Source organism: Schistocerca nitens, chromosome 4 (assembly GCF_023898315.1).
Source record: "Schistocerca nitens isolate TAMUIC-IGC-003100 chromosome 4, iqSchNite1.1, whole genome shotgun sequence".
NCBI classification, from domain to species: Eukaryota; Metazoa; Arthropoda; class Insecta; order Orthoptera; family Acrididae; genus Schistocerca; species Schistocerca nitens.
In genome coordinates this window covers 953581798-953593221 of record NC_064617.1, presented here as the reverse complement: position 1 = coordinate 953593221, position 11424 = coordinate 953581798, and the positions used below count along the sequence as shown (strand labels likewise).

The 11424-nt window shown below is 42.1% G+C and overlaps 1 non-coding gene across 1 annotated transcript; it reads right to left on the bottom strand.

Annotated features, from left to right (window-relative positions):
• Positions 1 to 4467: 4467 nt before the first annotated feature.
• Positions 4468 to 4542, bottom strand: Trnas-cga (transfer RNA serine (anticodon CGA)). Its single transcript has one exon. It is a non-coding gene; the product is annotated as a tRNA-Ser (tRNA).
• Positions 4543 to 11424: the final 6882 nt, after the last annotated feature.

Below are 11424 nucleotides of genomic sequence, written 5' to 3'. Positions count from 1 at the left end.
ACTCAGTTACAATTTGTGTAATAACACTAGATCGGCGAGGTGTGTCGTGGAGACCATGATTCGCATCATGAGTCTAGACTTGCCAAGAGCCACAGTTGCCCGCTTTTCCCGACGACCCGTGACCGACGTCGCAGGAGCTTCGCCTCAGACCTGAAGCCACGCCCACGGTGGCAGAGGTTACAAGGCTTAAGTGCACTGCCGCAGCTCTGACCCCAGAATCTGATTACCAAATTACGTTACGGCAGCTGTAAGAGGCGGTGGTTGCAACAGCAGCGGAGCTGCGCTCTGGCGGCTCTGAAGGCAACTTCAGGAGAACAATCGCTCGGCGGCAAGCAGCTAGCGTCTTCCTGACGTGTGCGGAAGTTTGTTTCCCTCTCCATGAGAGCAACAGCTAATAATCCCTTCCTTCATCCACTGAAATCGCATGTTAATTACATTTAGTTGTACATGCATTATACATACGGCCTGCACCTCTCAGCTGTATTTTATAGTAATATGCATCTAGCAACTCACAGCCGAATACAAAAATGTTAGCTAACCTTACAAGGGAACCTCCCCATCGCACCGCCCTCAGATTTAGTTATAAGTTGCCACAGTGGATAGGCCTTGAAAAACTGAACACAGATCAATTGAGAAAACAGGGAGAAGTTGTGTGGAACTGTGAAAAAATAAGCAAAATATACAAACTGAGTAGTCCATGAGCCGCATAGGCAACATCATGGACTATGTCAGCACAGGAGTGCCGTGGTCCCGTGGTAGAGTGAGCAGCTGCAGAATGAGAGGTCCTTGGTTCAAGTCTTCCCTCCAGTGAAGATTTTACTTTCTTTATTTTTGAATAGTTGTTATCTGTCCGTTGGTTCATTGACGTCTCTGTTTACTGTAATAAGTTTAGTGTCTGTGTTTTGCGACCGCATCGCAAAACCGCGCGATTAGTAAGACGAAAGGACGTGCCTCTCCAATGGGAACCGAAAACATTTGATCGCAAGGTCATAGGTCAACCGATTCCTCGACAGGAAAACACATCTGATATATTCTATACGACACTGGTAACGGCATGTGCGTCACATGACAGGAATATGTTGTCGACCCACCTAACTTGTACACTTGGCGAATGGGTAAAAAGATTCTTCTACATTGCCCGATTTAGGTTTTCTTGTGGATGTGACAATCACTCCCAAAAAAGTGATGAAAACATAAGAGTTTGTCACATAAATTGAAAATAAAAAATTAAACTTTTCACTCGATGGAAGATTTGAACCAAGGATCTTTCGTTCCGCAGCTGCTCACGTTACCACGATACCACAGCGCTCCTGCGTTCCCAGTCTCCTTGATGTTGCCTATCTTCCCACGAACTACTCAGTTTGTATATTTTGCTTATTTTTTCACAGTTCCACACAACTTCTTCTTGTTTTCTCAATTGATCTGTGTTCAGTTTTTCAAGGCCTATCCACTGTGCCAACTTATAACTAAATCTGAGGGGGGTGCGATGGGGAGGTTCCATTGTTAGTAGCTTCTTAAACGTGTATTTTTCTTGCTCAATTAAGAAAAAAATCTTAGAGACAGTAATATTTTCAGATGTGCTTGATTTTAATTGACGTTGTTGAATTCGGCTGTGAGCTTACGTCAGGGACAGGGTGGCACATACTAAGGCCACTGCAAGCTTAATAGAAGTGAGTGAGGCTATTCTCCTGTCTGTCTTCAAATGCTGGCAACTCACAAGCGCGCGCATCTAGTGCTGATCACCCGCTATGTTTTAAATGTCAGACGGAAGTAACTTGGGTTCGTGAATGCCCACCTTAGATACTATCATCTTCAAATGTGGTATATGTTGGTAGCAAGTAATACACAATCTGATTAATGTGGTTATAATACAATACAATGAGTAAAAGAAACTCGTCATTCAAAACATTCAGGAAACGTTTGCGATCGTATCTCATATTGCAGTTATTCATTAATACAGCATACTAGTTGATGGTGTGGCCGAGCGGTTCTAGGCGCTACAGTCTGGAACCGCGCGACTGCTACGGTCGCAGGTCCGAATCCTGCCTCGGGCATGTATGTGTGTGATGTCCTTAGGTTAGTTAGGTTTAAGTAGTTCTAATTTCTAGGGAACTGATGACCTCAGAAGTTAAGTCCCATAGTGCTCAGAGCCATTTGAACCATACTAGTTGATGGAGGTTACCAATAATAAAAGGGGAAAGTGTCGTCAAGTCAACAGGGCGGGAAAAGTGGTCATTGCACACTTTTTTTTAAATTTCAACAGCTCTCCTACGTGCCGAGATGTGGTCAGACTATCTTTAATATACAGGTGCTATTGTTGTCACTGAAACTGACGTAGGAAGCTTGTTCCGTTATTTATTTAGTAAAACTTTTTTGTTTTTGTTTTGGAGTCGTTTAAAGTAACATAAGGTATTCATATTATTCTTGTTACCTCACTTGTATAAAGAGTAATAATTCTTCAGCTTATCTGTGACTAAACAACGTCTTTTCGCCTATAGATTTAGGTCCTTGTTATTTACTTCTGTTTGGAAGTTCCTTCTATGAATCACTAATGCTGACATGGCGTCCGATCGGGAAAAATGGCCACACTAAAATTCGGGTTATTTACTTCTACAAACACGCACAATATGACTGATAAAACTTACTTCTAAACCCCTTTATATACGAAGCCATCGTCCGCTTTTCTGTCCCTTTGTGACAATTCTGAATTAATTTATTTTGCTTACATTCGTCTCTGTTCTGTTAAATTGAGCTTAATACCAAAGGCCGATTGAAAATGGTCTGCTACAGCAACCGGCTGGCATTTTTTCAGATAATAGGGCGTGAAGACGCATCGAAGATGTGCCCTGAAATCAGAAAAATAAAACTACGGATACTGTTGCGGTGGAATTGACTACAATACTAGCTTAGGTACGGAAAGCTGACCACTATTGAAGCCCTCAAAAAAGGAAGTACTTCCAATATATTATTTTTCTTTCAAATTAAAAATATTTGATGTGAGACTTTATAATACGTAGATTCAAAATTTGTAGATGATATGCTTCTATCAGTAAGCATAGTGAAAACTGAATTTCTCTCTGAGAGACTACTTTACCCCCCCCCCCCCCCCCCCCGCCATCCACCAATGTCCTCTCCTATGTCGCCCGAGGTTTCGCCTTGCAATGTTAATACTGAATATTGGGTCCTAATGAAGAAAGTTTGACGTTCACTGTACTTAGTATACGCGCCAGAGCTATTGCTTCTATTAGAGTTCAGCAGGACAGTGAGAAAGTAAGAATTCCTGGCTTCGCTCAGGGGGGTTCATATGAGATTTGTGTGGTATACGTATATACACTGGATAACAAAGTGTAAAATGTTATTTATAAACAAATATTGTAAATAGAATATGTTTTTAATAATTGTTTTTATCTCTTACACTTTAACGAGCAGAAAATGGTATAAAGGGACTAGCATTCGTTATGAATAGAAAGGTAGAGCAAAGAGAGTGCTACTGTGATCAGTTCAGTGATATGGTTGATCTTATCAGAATCGACACCAAACCAACACAGACAACGATAGTTCAGGTATAAATGCCGACATCGAAAGCTGAAGATGAAGAGATACAGAAAGCATATCATGATACTGAAAGAGTAATACAGTACGTAAAGCCGGCCGAAGTGGCCGTGCGGTTAAAGGCGCTGCAGTCTGGAACCGCAAGACCGCTACGGTCGCAGGTTCGAATCCTGCCTCGGGCATGGATGTTTATGATGTCCTTAGGTTAGTTAGGTTTAACTAGTTCTAAGTTCTAGGGGACTAATGACCTCAGCAGTTGAGTCCCATAGTGCTCAGAGCCATTTGAACCATTTTTTTACAGTACGTAAAGGAAATGAAAATCTAGTAATCATGGGGGACTTGAATGCAGTTATGGGGGGAAGGATTAGAAGAAAAGGTTACAGGAGAATTTGGGCTTGGGAAAAGGAATGAGACAGGAGGAAGACTAATTTTCTGTAATAAATTTCAGCTATTAATAGCGAATAATCTGCTCAAGATTCATCAGATGAGGCAGTATACTTGGAAAAGTCCGGGTGATACAAGAAGATTTCAATCAGATTACATCATGGTCAGACAGAGATTCAGAAATCACATACCGCATTGTAAGGTGTATCCAGGAGCAGATAGAGACTCAGATCATAATGTAGTAGTGGTGAAGAATAGGCTGATTTTTAAGAGATTAGTCAGGAAGAATCAATAAGCCAAGAAGTGCGATACAGCAATACTAAGAAATGATGAGATACGCTTGAAGTTCTCAAAGACTATAGATACAACAATAAACAATAGCTCAGTAGGCAGTACAGTTGAGTACAGCTCTAAAAAGGACAATAGCAGAAGTTGGAAAGAAAAGAAAAGGTAAAAAATTGGTAACAGCGAAGAAACCATAGGTAACAGGAGAAATATTTCAGTTGAAACTTCCTGGCAGATTAAAACTGTATGCCCGACCGAGACTCGAACTCGGGACCTTTGCCTTTCGCGGGCAAGTGCTCTACCAACTGAGCTACCGAAGCACGACTCACGCCCGGTACTCACAGCTTTACTTCTGCCAGTAAAGCTGTGAGTACCGGGCGTGAGTCGTGCTTCGGTAGCTCAGTTGGTAGAGCACTTGCCCGCGAAATGCAAAGGTCCCGAGTTCGTGTCTCGGTCGGGCACACAGTTTTAATCTGCCAGGAAGTTTCATATCAGCGCACACTCCGCTGCAGAGTGAAAATCTCATTCTAGTAATATTTCAGTTGATCGTTGAAAGAAGGAAGTACAAAAACATTCAGGGCGGATCAGGAATAGGGAAATACAAGTCGCTGGGGATGAAATAAAGAGGAAGTGCAGGAAAGTTAAGACGACATGGCTGCGCGAAAAAAGTTAAGAAATCGAAAAATTAATTATTTTCGGAAGGACTCACTCACAATATAGGGAAGTCAAAACAACCTTCGGTGAAATTAAAAGCAAGAGAGGTACCATTAAGAGTGCAACAGGAATTCCACTACCAGACGCAGAGGAGAGAGCGGATAGGTGGGAAGAGTACATTGAAGGCCTCTATGAGGGGAAAAATTTGTCTGATGTGACAGAAGAAGAGACGATTTAGAAGAGGTAGTGGACCCGATATTAGAATCAGATTTTAAGAGTGCTTTGGAGGACTTAATATCAAATAAGGCAGACGGGATAGATAACATTCCATCAGAATTTATAAAATTATTATGAGAAGTGGTAACCAAACGACTATTAACGTTGGTGTAAAGGACGTATGGATCTGGCGACATACCATCTGACTTTAGGAAAAATATCCACACAATTCCGAAGAATGCGAGAGCTGACAAGTGCGAAAATTATCGCATGATCAGCTTAACAGCTCATGCATCCAAATTTCTGACAAGAATACTACATAAAAAATGGAAAAGAAAATACATTGGATGACGAAAGGTGTGGTTTTAGGAAATGTAAAGGCACCAGAGTTGTAATTCTGACTTTGAGGTGGATAATGGAACCAAGACTAAAGAAAAATCAAGACAGGTACATAGGATTGGTCGACCTGGAAAAAGCGTTAGACAATGTAAAATGCTGCAAGATGTTCGAAATTGTGAGAAAAATAGGGGTAAGCTATAGGTAGAGACGGGTAATATACAATATGTGCAGGACCCAAGAGGGAATAATAAGAGTGGACGACCAAGAACGAAGTGCTCGGTTTAAAAAGAGTCTCGGACAGGAATGTAGTCTTTCACCCCTACTGTTCAATCTGTACATGGAAGAAGCAATGATGGAAATAAAAGAAAGAATATCAGTGATCCGATTCGCTGATGACATTTCTGTCCTGAGTGAAGAAACGTTACACGATATGCTGAATGGAATGAATGGACTAATGAGTGCAGAATATGGACTGAGGGTAAATCGAAGAAAGACGAACGTAATGAGATGTAGTACAGACGAGAAGCGAGAGAAACTTTATGTCAGGGTTGATGGTCATCAAGTAGATGAAGTTAAGGAATTCTACTTCCTAGGCAGCAAAATAACCAATGGCGTACGGAGCGAGGAGGACGTCAAAAGCAGACTACACTGGAAAAAATGGCATTTCTGGCCAAGATAAGTCTACTAGTATCAACCGTAGGTCTTAATTTGAGGAAGAAAGTCCTGAGAATGAACGTTTTTGGCACAGCATTGTATGGTAGTGAAATATGGACCATGGGGAAACCGGAACAGAAGTGTATCGAAGCACTTCAAATGTGGTGCTACAGATGAATCTTGAAAATTAGGTGGACTGATAAGGTAAGGAATGAGGAGGTTCTGCGCAGAACCGGAGAGGAAAGGAATATGCGGGAAACACTGACAAGGAGGAGAGACATGATGATAGGAAACATGTTAAGGCATCAGGGAATGACTACGGTGGTACTAGAGGGAGCTGTAGAGGGCAAACACTGTAGATGAAGTCGGAGACAGGAATACATCCAACAAATAATTGAGGACGTAGGTTGCAAGTGATACCCTAAGTTGATGAGGTTGGCACAAGAGAGGAATCCCTGGCGGACCGCATGAAACGAATCAGAAGACTGATGACTCAGAAAAACATCGTCGACAATATTATTATTAGTTTCCAGAATTTCCCTTTCCTATAGCCAGTCCGGATTGGTATACTTGTGAACAATGTTTGGATAAATTTGGTCGATGAGTTGGCTTTCAGGAGTGGCTACGTTGCAGAAGTCACTGCTGAGTATATTGAGGCCGGTCGTCTGATCAGGAGGATATGTGACTTCGCTTTTTCTAAAACTTGTTTAGCAAAATGTGCTGTTGCTTCGGCTTTCGATAGTTCAACTATCATGCTCTCGAATACTCTCTCGTGTTCTGGAATGTTCTCGATTAGTCTGGAGGGCTAAACTTCCGAGCCCTTCAGATATAAACGGGAACACTCTTCGTGGGAAGATTGTTCCGAGATTGAGTTTAGCGGCACTCACTTTGTACGCTTACTTTTGTAACATATATTGACTGATTTGAAAGAATCCACTGTCTATGTATACACGTTCCTGAAATTCTGTTATCCATGTATGCATTATTTCAAGTACGAGTACGTAAGGTTTAAACGTTTGTGGACATAAAGCAGCCTCATATTACTCCTTTATCAGTTCGTATCTCATTAGTCATTTTTCCATCGATATCCACAGTTATAGTCGTGTTCTGATAGGAACTTTTTATCGCATTTAGTACTTGTTTCAGATATCCGTGATTCGTCATTATCTTCTACAGTTTCTGTCTACTTACATTGTCAAAAGCTGTTTTAAAATCCATGAATGCAATGTGAAAACCCTTCATTTATTCAGAGCGTCCTTTCCTAAAACCCATTTATTTGTCATTCAGTGCTGGTTCCGCTATGTCTTTAAGTCTTGGATTTAAAATCTTAGCATATATCTTGCATGCTGAGTTCAGTAAACTTACTCCACTGTAATTACTGCAGATATCACTCCAGCAATCTTTCGGTCTTTGGGGATGTTTTTGCTCTTCCCACATTTGAAGCAGTGATTGATGTAGCATCATTACTCGAAATTTTAGCAATTAAGCGTTAATACCTCATATTTCTGTGGTTTTCTGTCCTTAAGTGATGTTAAGGCAGATTTTATTTGGTTAGACTGTATTTTATCCATTCCATTCTCATATATTGGTTCATAGTCAAAGTTTTGTTCTGTATCATCATACCACAATCTTCTATAATAACTTACCCATTGTCCTTTTCCAATGCTTTTTATTTGCATCTTCTCTTTTTGTGTTGTGCTTAACGTTTTTAAAAACTCAAAAGTCATTCGCTGTGTCGTGTGAAAATTATTCTCGATATTAGAAATAAATCTATCCCAATATTCTTAATATGCTTCCATTACTACGCATTCAGCAATATTTCTGGTCTTGTTAATTTTAGTATTGCTTACTTTCGTCTGTGGGATTGCTTGACTATTTTATATATGCATCCTATTTTTCCTAAACAGCTTTCATTATATACCGATTCCAAAAATTTTGGCCCCACCTAGCGGGTCAAGTAGGAGATACAAGATCTTCTACAGGACACACTATACCATCATATTATTTTCTAATAAACTCGAGAACAGATGTTTTTTTCGAAATGGAAGAAAATGATAAAACAAATAAGCAACCAACAAGATAGAATCGTTTATTTACTTGCTTGAATAGGACAGCATGAAAGATCTTTACTATAGCAGATTAAATAAAGAGCCAGCAAATCTGCAAACTAAAGATAATATGGAAGACTAATGGTAACATCTGAAAAATGTGATACATAGAGTAGCTGGAGAAGCTCACAGAAAAAAAAAGAAATAATAAGAGACTGCATATTACCTAATCTGTTGTCAGCCGAAGCTTTCCTCGGTTTTGGCCGCATGGGAAAAGTATTCGACAGTGTGTGGGGCGGCGAGTTTGTGGAAAATATGGTTGTTGCTGTATAAAAGTTTGAATGTTGAATCAGTTTCTGGCTTTTAGAATGTTGGTAATGCTGTCTTTCGCCGTTCTCAACACTGGCTCTCTATTTACTTTTTAGCACCCAGAAAGTGATTTAACAAAACATGAAGCCTGTAATTAGAGTTCCTAGTGCCCAATTCATCTGAGAATACAATTATAGCTGCAGCTTATAGCTCTGAGGAATTAGGAGATTGTCCGGGATTTCTAATCAAAAACGATTTTCCAAAATAGTTGAGTATATTCTCAAAGTCACAGATAAAAAAAAAACACAAGTATCCCTACAACCTAACTATCAGAGCAGTTCAGAGTCTAATGCGCTGATGCAACTATAAATGTCCGAATTAAATGTTGAAATGAATGCTCGCCATAATTTGATGATTAGTTTCATCAAACGCCACGCTAAATAATTGGTAGAATGTCTGTCCCGCGACGGCACGTGAAAATACAATACGCAAACTGAAGCTAGATAATGAAAATCATACGCGTATCTCTAGTAACTTAATACGGCATCCGAGGCTGTTTGTAGCAGTGATACCGATGCGACGCGACTCCCGACACAGATGGCGTGTTATTCAGCGTCTGGAGAGAACTGGGTCCTTGCTTCCTCGTGCAGCGCTCTTATATATAAAGCCGCGGTGCGGACGGCTAAGGGAACGCCTGATCAAATCGGCTCTCCCGACTAGCCGCTGGGCTAGTAATGCACGACTTTAAGTTACATAATAAATCATAGCTTCTCTTGCTGATGGCCGATGAAGCTCTTAATTTAAATGTGCATTCAGCACGCAGGTAAGTATTGATAATAAAATTTTGACGTGGCTAAGTTAGATATTTTGGGCGAGAGAATTAATTAAATTACACTGCACGCAGTAGATGAGCTCTGAACTGGCCCTTTTGAGATCCGCTATCGCTATAATTTTATAGGTACTCAAATGAAACTTTTCACATCTTGATAGTCATAGCGGATCTCCAACCTATTTAAATCTAAACATCCTAACCTTATTTATTAGCCTACTTAATCTATCTTGCTTCCTTCAGTTTTGAGACGAAAACCACAAAATCATGAATTTCCACTAAAATCTAAATTTGTGAAATCCAAAGTACTGTTTTTATTAAATCATTATGAAAGATGAATCTAACTCTTTTCTGTTGCGCCAATGATTTTTTCAGAAAAACGTCCAAATTTCGAAAATGGCTGAAGTTATCGAACTGATATTTAACACACATTAATTTAGTATTACTCCTGACATGCTAGAAAAGTTTTAGGTGATTTGCTTCATTTTTAAAGTATTGCACAACATTTATGAAGTCAGACATTTATGACAGCGGACTGGCTGGCACACAATGGAAAGACTGATATGAATTTACTACAGCGTGAGTAGGCTGCTTCCCTACATCACCCTCTACTTAAATTTTTTGTTTTATGAATGTTAATGAATGAAAGAAATTTTATTATAAAAAGGGAAGCCAGAGTACAGCTTAACTTCCTATAAAAATTTAAAATTGAAAAGTAAACATATAGAAATACACTCCTGGAAATTGAAATAAGAACACCGTGAATTCATTGTCCCAGGAAGGGGAAACTTTATTGACACATTCCAGGGGTCAGATACATCACATGATCACACTGACAGAACCACAGGCACATAGACACAGGCAACAGAGCATGCACAATGTCGGCACTAGTACAGTGTATATCCACCTTTCGCAGCAATGCAGACTGCTATTCTCCCATGGAGACGATCGTAGAGATGCTGGATGTAGTCCTGTGGAACGGCTTGCCATCTCATTTCCACCTGGCGCCTCAGTTGGGCCAGCGTTCGTGCTGGACGTGCAGACCGCGTGAGACGACGCTTCATCCAGTCCCAAACATGCTCAATGGGGGACAGATCCGGAGATCTTGCTGGCCAGGGTAGTTGACTTACACCTTCTAGAGCACGTTGGGTGGCACAGGATACATGCGGACGTGCATTGTCCTGTTGGAACAGCAAGTACACTTGCCGGTCTAGGAATGGTAGAACGATGGGTTCGATGACGGTTTGGATGTACCGTGCACTATTCAGTGTCCCCTCGACGATCACCAGTGGTGTACGGCCAGTGTAGGAGATCGCTCCCCACACCATGATGCCGGGTGTTGGCCCGGTGTGCCTCGGTCGTATGCAGTCCTGATTGTGGCGCTCACCTGCACGGCGCCAAACACGCATACGACCATCATTGGCACCAAGGCAGAAGCGACTCTCATCGCTGAAGACGACACGTCTCCATTCGTCCCTCCATTCACGCCTGTCGCTACACCACTGGAGGCGGGCTGCACGATGTTGGGGCGTGAGCGGAAGACGGGCTAACGGTGTGCGGGACCGTAGCCCAGCTTCATCGAGACGGTTGCGAATGGTCCTCGCCGATACCCCAGGCGCAACAGTGTCCCTAATTTGCTGGGAAGTGGCGGTGCGGTCCCCTACGGCACTGCGTAGAATCCTACGGTCTTGGCGTGCATCCGTGCGTCGCTGCGGTCCGGTCCCAGGTCGACGGGCACGTCTACCTTCCGCCGACCACTGGCGACAACATCGATGTACTGTGGAGACCTCACGCCCCACGTGTTGAGCAATTCGGCGGTACGTCCACCCGGCCTCCCGCATGCCCACTATAAGCCCTCGCTCAAAGTCCGTCAACTGCACATACGGTTCACGTCCACGCTGTCGCGGCATGCTACCAGTGTTAAAGACTGCGATGGAGCTCCGTATGCCACGGCAAACTGGCTGACACTGACGGCGGCGGTGCACAAATGCTGAGCAGCTAGCGCCATTTGACGGCCAACACCGCGGTTCCTGGTGTGTCCGCTGTGCCGTGCGTGTGATCGTTGCTTGTACAGCCCTCTCGCAGTGTCCGGAGCAAGTATGGTGGGTCTGACACACCGGTGTCAATGTGTTCTTTTTTCCATTTCCAGGAGTG